Source organism: Chrysemys picta, chromosome 5 (assembly GCF_011386835.1).
Source record: "Chrysemys picta bellii isolate R12L10 chromosome 5, ASM1138683v2, whole genome shotgun sequence".
NCBI classification, from domain to species: domain Eukaryota; kingdom Metazoa; phylum Chordata; order Testudines; family Emydidae; genus Chrysemys; species Chrysemys picta.
This window is the reverse complement of record NC_088795.1, coordinates 43,029,700-43,036,493: the sequence shown is the minus strand read 5'-3', so window position 1 is coordinate 43,036,493 and position 6,794 is coordinate 43,029,700. Positions and strand designations below refer to the sequence as shown.

Below are 6,794 nucleotides of genomic sequence, written 5' to 3'. Positions count from 1 at the left end.
CTAGTGTAGGGATGCATAGCTCCCGAATCGTCAGCCCACAGGCGCAGCAAACTGCTCCCATGGCTACGAGGCAGGAGTGACCTTCAATCCAGCGTTTGTGTTTGGGAAACTTATTTGGCTGATTTGATTGTACCCTCGCAGCTGGTGTTCACGCGCTCAAGAGATGGGTTTGTTATCTTATGTGCATGTATACTGCCTGGCTTTTCTATGCGCAAGATTTGTACCAATGAGAAGCGTTGTAAGCAGGGAAGTGTAAAGAATAAAAGCCCCAGGAAAAGTTCCTGGAGGTAGAGGGGCTTTTCGGCTACCACAGACCTGGTGTTCTGTTTCCTTTCCTGCGTCGTCACCACAACCTAGAGCAGCCCAAAGACTGCTCTAAATTAAACTGCCATATAGCTGTACCAGAAATAGTGAAGCACAAACAACATCCTATTGGCACATGGTTAACTGCCCTGTGCGTTTCTTGCCTATAGCAGAAGATGGGAGCTGCTGTTTTTTCCCCTATAGGTCTATTCCAAAGCCCACTGAAAAGTCAATGGAAACAAGTGAGGGTGGATAGTCTGGCAGACAGGACACTGGATTTGGATAAAGAACTGGGTTCAATTTCTGGTTCAATCACCTGCTTCCTGTATGACTTTGGACATGTCAATTAATCTATCCTGTGCCTCAGTTCCCTATTAACACTTTGCTACCTCACAGGAGTGTTAAGAGGATAAAACCACTAGTGACTGTGAGGCCCTCAAATGCGAGGTGATGAGGGCTATATAGGTGCCTAACTAGACAGGCTTCAATGGGTTCTATGTTATTGTTATGTCCCATTACATGTTTTCTATCAATTGCTTGTATCCAGCTCATACATACAAGTAAGCCAGATTCACTTTGGTATAAAGATATATGCCAGTAATATTGAAACAAAGCAGCTTTCCACTGTTAAGGTTGCAACAGCCTTTCTGCAATGAAGAGAAATTCTGTGACAACTCTTGGGGAAAGTACTTTTAATTGGCAAGTGTGGTAGGGATTAGAGGGAATGTTTGGTTTCAAAATCCCAACAGAGTGTCTAAGGAATGGAGGGAAACAGGCAGACTTTTAAAAAGACAAGCAGTTTAAAAACCCAGCTTTCCACTACAAGCCCAATTTTGGCAATTCCAACTTTTTCATATATAAACCAATCTACCTGATATTCGCTCTTGTATATGGTGACAGATTTGGGCCAGTTTTGAAATTAATCAAATATGGTGTTTTTAAGATGTGGGAGTCAATAAAAAGCTTTGAACTTTTCTTTTAGGAAAAAAGGATGTATTTCTCGGAAAGCATATCTTAAAAAACAGCTTAAATATAAACTCAGTTTATTTTTTATTTAACTGTCCTCTGTGAAAATGAACATTTTGAAAATGAGGATGCTTAAATTTGGAGTTATTTGCTATGGACCTTTTAACCTCAGCTTACAATGATAAGGTTCTTACAAGATCCTCAGTGGCTAAACCCAATGGGGTCTCCCTGTGAGCTCCTAAGACATATTCAAAGAATTTAAGGAGTACACAGGTGTAACTTTGAAGTAATATGAAGTAGTTCTAGGAAGCAGGAGACCAATATTTCCTAATTAATAAAGTTGTGATCTAAAATGTAATCTAATTTACATCCTTCTAAGAGAAGAAATAAATTCCATATGGCTGAGGTATATTCACTTGGAGATTTGATCAAATGCTTGAGGAAATTATCTGACACAAAATTTCATTACACTGGAATCAGGGCTGTTATTACATATGAAGCATCAGTAGCAGATGGGGGAGCAATAAAAGAATACTCAACAGTAAAAAAAACTCAGAAAAAATTAGGTTATAGTAAAACTTTCAAAAAAGGAAAAACAAATGTTAGAAAGTGCAGAACTGCACAGTTAAAGCCACTGAATAACAAACTGTCCCCCAAGACGCACCAATCACTTCCCATCAACCACAGCAACAACTTTGTTTCAACAGAAAATTCTTATGTTTATTTTTGGATCAAGGACTTTTTCTATGTGCTTGGAGAAATTTGCAGCTATAGGCACCTTTTATAGTTGGCTATCAAAAATGTGAACCTTAGAACACTGGTTTTAGAAATGGTGTTATACATACATATCTGTGATAGTGGAGTGTGATTTAGAATTTCATAACTACACTCACCTTTGTCCTTTCCATTTAAGTGGCATAATTTTATCTGTTAACTATGAGAGGTTTTAATACATAAATATGATAGTTCTTTGTCTTAACATCACCTCATGGATGGCAGCACATGCAATCTGTGAGTCTGATCCAAAGCTTCCAGTAATCACTCCCACTGACTTTAGTGAGCTTTGGATAAGGCAGACTGTGAACAGAGAGACAATACTTGCCTTTGTTATACTGTTTTTTTCCAATACACAGATTGGCAGTTAGAGCTGGATTTCTGCAGAGTGGCCTTAAATTATCTAGAGATTCCCAATGGACTATTCCTCCTGAGTAGGGGAAGCTAAGACATGTCAGTATGTGGCAAAGCTGAGCTGAACTTCATCCAATCTTCTGCTGGTGGAAGGAGTCTCAAGTCAGTAGCATGCGTTAGACCAGGACCCATCCTGCTGTAACTTACACCAGAGTCAGGTGCCTCTGAAACAAGGAGCTGAATCAGGCGTTCTGTGGCCTCCCTTCTCCACATTGGCCTGTCCATCACCATCAAGACAGGAATTTTCCCAACTACTCTGCAGTTAAGAATAAGGCACTCTATGAACTATGGATAGATAACGCTTTGTCAGAGGAAAGTCAGATAATTTAAGCATCCCCTCCACAAGCAGTGTTAAGGTTATTCAGATTCCTTTACACATTTGTATAATTTCCATTTTACTTTATTACTTACTTACTATCTATTACAATTTTTTAAATTACAACTACAAGTTTTCAACCACTGCACTTGGTGCCTATAACAAAAGGACTGCCCTAAATATACCTATCTCAGCCCACACACTCCTCAACACCCTTAGTAAAGAGAGAAAAAGAATGGGCTTTATAGCATGCCCAGGAGTTTAACAAATCTGGTTTAGCTGTTAAACATTAAAAATCCAGGAAAGTAACACTTCAACATTCAGTTTTCCCCTTCTCATGTTACTGATGCATTTAAAAACAAAACAACAACATAACCACACAAAAATTAGCATGCTTGGAAGAATTAGATTTTTATCTGAAAACATTGGTAACATCAGTTTGTGTGATTTAACTGTTATAAAGCTCTACCTTTATGAATCGCAATGTGTACCATCGTTAAATATTTATTGTCTGACCCTCCTATTGTCAGGCTCCCCCATAATTTCCCACAACTGTAAAAATTCAAATAAATAAAAATGGGGAAAATGCATAAGGCCAATAATTTTGTGCAACTGTGAAAATTTAAATCAATAAAAATCAGAAAAATGCTTAAAAATAAATATTGAAATTATGTCAAAATTATAAAAAAAATAAAAATTGAATTCTGCCAAGCCAAAAAATGAGCAATAATCCCTCCCTTCATGAGCTATCATGAGAGGTACATGTCTAAACAGAGTAGCCTTGTAATGTTCCTGTAAACCCTGTTTATTATAATTTATTTTGTCATATCTAAATCAGGATTGTGACCTTCCTGGGGCAGGAACCTTGCCTTTACTTGCTCTGTAAAGCATCTAGCACAATTTTAGGCTCTATCAAAACAATGAACAATTATGGTGATGACATTAACATTCATATTAACAATCTTAAGTCTAGTTTGAAAAACTTTTGTTGGTCTTTTGTCACTTTTTCATACAAGATAAGACAACGGCAGAATCATTTACAATGGCGAGAGGGACACACTTTGGAAAGACATACGTAGTACTTCAGAATAATTAAGATTACTAGAAACCTTCAAAACTAGCCTGCTAATGTCTCAGGCACAGCCTATTAAGTTTGACACAATAAGCTTTTTCTCCTGACTTGACTATTACAATTAATGTATCTGGTGTGCGCTGTCCCCTAGGACCACAAAAGGGATTTTATAAACTGTTAGGACAAACGCTGACGTGCATCTAACTTTGTTTATCACTGAAGCCAGGCCAAACATTGCTAATTGGAGTTCTTCTGCTACACAATGTTTATGTACTAATTAGTCCACTTCCTAAACCAAATGTTCCAAGAAAAACTAAGAATGCATGGCAAACTGCCACTAAGTTGCAGTAGCATCGAGCATGCTGTTTTACAAATACAGCAAGACATGGATAGGTAAGATGTAATAAATGTATGTATTTACAAGTTACACTGTAACACCTCTAACATGAGACTCTACTATCCGGTTGTTTTAAATATTAGTATCTGAAACTGCAAGTCAGTGCAAAGGTCTTTATTTCCAGTTGTTAGTGAAAGTATTGAATTGGCAATGTAAGGGGAAAACGTAACGTTATATGAAACATGAATTAAAGAAAGAGTGAATAAACATCTGAGGAAAAAACAAAATAGTTGTTTAACAATTTATTATTCTATATTCGGACAGCAGCATCAGTAGACTTCCGCTCTTATTCTAAAGTTTAGTGCTAAAATGCTCAGTTTCAAAGATAAAGACCATTTTCCTACTAAATGGTTTACAAAGTACTATTATTCAGATAACTGAAGGTAGCAAATTTACATAACTGTTTTACAGGGCAAAATTCCAGTTCCATTTCAGAGGAAAGGAACGGAAAATGTCTGGGACTGCAGTGAAGGCAAATGTCAACTTTATGAAGGGCTTTACATATCACTCTGACTTAAAAATGCATATTGTATTTGCTCTTTGGCACACAGATTACACTGGTCTACAATTTTAGAGAAGTTGTCTGCTTCAGAGATAAAATGTGCTATTTATTATGTATTTTGATGTGCTGAATTCAAATATGACAATTAAAACAACTGATTGGCTATTGTTTCTAAGATATTTAAGTTTTTACATTTTATGTCTATGTATATTGTGTAGATAGTAGAGTTTTAATCATAAATTGTAAACCTAGGTCTTTTCATGTGTTTATGGTTGCTTTACAGGATAATATTTCACCTGTCCTGTTTATGTAACACTTTAAAAATCAGCAAAAGGGTTATATAAATAAAATTTATTATGAAACAAAAGGCAAAAAACTATTATGTACATAGTTTAGTCCTATTCAGTGTCTACTCGGCGCTTCTTGGCTTGTCTCTTGTATTCATTAAATGGAGCATCTCTTGTCACTGTCCAGCAATAGTCTGCAAGCATTGATGGGCTCCATTTGCCCCGATAGCGTTTCTCCATTGTTGCAATGTCCTGGTGAAATCGCTCGCTGTGCTCGTCGCTCACTGCTCCGCAGTTTGGTGGAAAAAAATCTAGATGCGAGTGCAAAAAATGTATCTTTTGTGACATGTTGCAACCAAGGCTTTTCTATGCCTTGAGGAGGTTTTCCACCAACAACCTGTAGTTGTCTGCCTTGTTGTTTCCGAGAAAATTTATTGCCACTAACTGGAAGGCTTTCCATGCCGTCTTTTCCTTGCCACGCAGTGCATGGTTAAATGCATCATCTCGAAGAAGTTCACGAATCTGAGGACCAACAAAGACACCTTCCTTTATCTTAGCTTCACTTAACCTTGGAAATTTTCCACGGAGGTACTTGAAAGCTGCTTATGTTTTGTTAATGGCCTTGACAAAGTTCTTCATCAGACCCAGCTTGGTGTGTAAGGGTGGTAACAAAATCTTCCTTGATTCAACAAGTGGTGGATGCTGAACACTTTTCCTCCCAGGCTCCAATGACTGTCGGAGTGGCCAATCTTTCTTGATGTAGTGGGAATCTCTGGCACGACTATCCCATTCACAGAGAAAACAGCAGTACTTTGTGTATGCAGTCTGCAGACCAAGCAAGAGAGCAACAACCTTCAAATCGCCACAAAGCTGCCACTGATGTTGGTCATAGTTTATGCACCTCAAAAGTTGTTTCATGTTGTCATAGGTTTCCTTCATATGGACTGCATGACCAACTGGAATTGATGGCAAAACATTGCCATTATGCAGTAAAACAGCTTTAAGACTCGTCTTCGATGAATCAATGAACAGTCTCCACTCATCTGGATCGTGAACGATGTTGAGGGCTGCCATCACACCATCGATCTGGTTGCAGGCTACAAGATCACCTTCCATGAAGAAGAATGGGACAAGATCCTTTTGATGGTCACGGAACATGGAAACCCTAATATCACCTGCCAGGAGATTCCACTGCTGTAGTCTGGAGCCCAACAACTCTGCCTTACTCTTGGGTAGTTCCAAATCCCTGACAAGGTCATTCAGTTCACCGTGTGTTATGAGGTGTGGTTCAGAGGAGGAGGAGGAGAGAAAATGTGGGTCCTGTGACATTGATGGTTCAGGACCAGAAGTTTCATCCTCTTCCTCGTCCTCGTCTGACTCAAGTGAGAATGATTCCGGTGCATCAGGAACCGGCAGTCCTTCTCCGTGGGGTACTGGGCGTATAGCTGATGGAATGTTTGGATAATGCACAGTCTACTTTTTCTTCTTTGACACACCTTTCCCAACTGGAGGCACCATGCAGAAGTAACAATTGCTGGTATGATCTGTTGGCTCTCTCCAAATCATTGGCACTGCAAAAGGCATAGATTTCCTTTTCCTGTTCAACCACTGGTGAAGATTTGTTGCACAAGTGTTGCAGCATATGTGTGGGGCCCACCTCTTGTCCTGATCTCCAATTTTGCAGCCAAAATAAAGGTGATAGGCTTTCTTAACCATAGTGGTTATACTGCACTTTTGTGATGCAAAAGTCACTGCACCACAAA

The 6,794-nt window shown here is 38.7% G+C and overlaps 2 protein-coding genes across 4 annotated transcripts in view; both read right to left on the bottom strand.

Moving 5' to 3' along the window:
* LOC135983613 (basic proline-rich protein-like) overlaps nt 1–4,981 on the bottom strand; it is a 54,031-nt gene extending 49,050 nt beyond the window's left edge. Inside the window, exon 1 of the mRNA XM_065596356.1 lies at nt 354–4,981. The gene's annotated coding sequence lies outside the window, so the exon portion shown is untranslated. The remainder of the gene's footprint in view (nt 1–353) is intronic.
* AFG2A (AFG2 AAA ATPase homolog A) overlaps nt 1–6,794 on the bottom strand; it is a 292,859-nt gene that overhangs the window by 136,317 nt on the left and 149,748 nt on the right. The window lies entirely within an intron of this gene.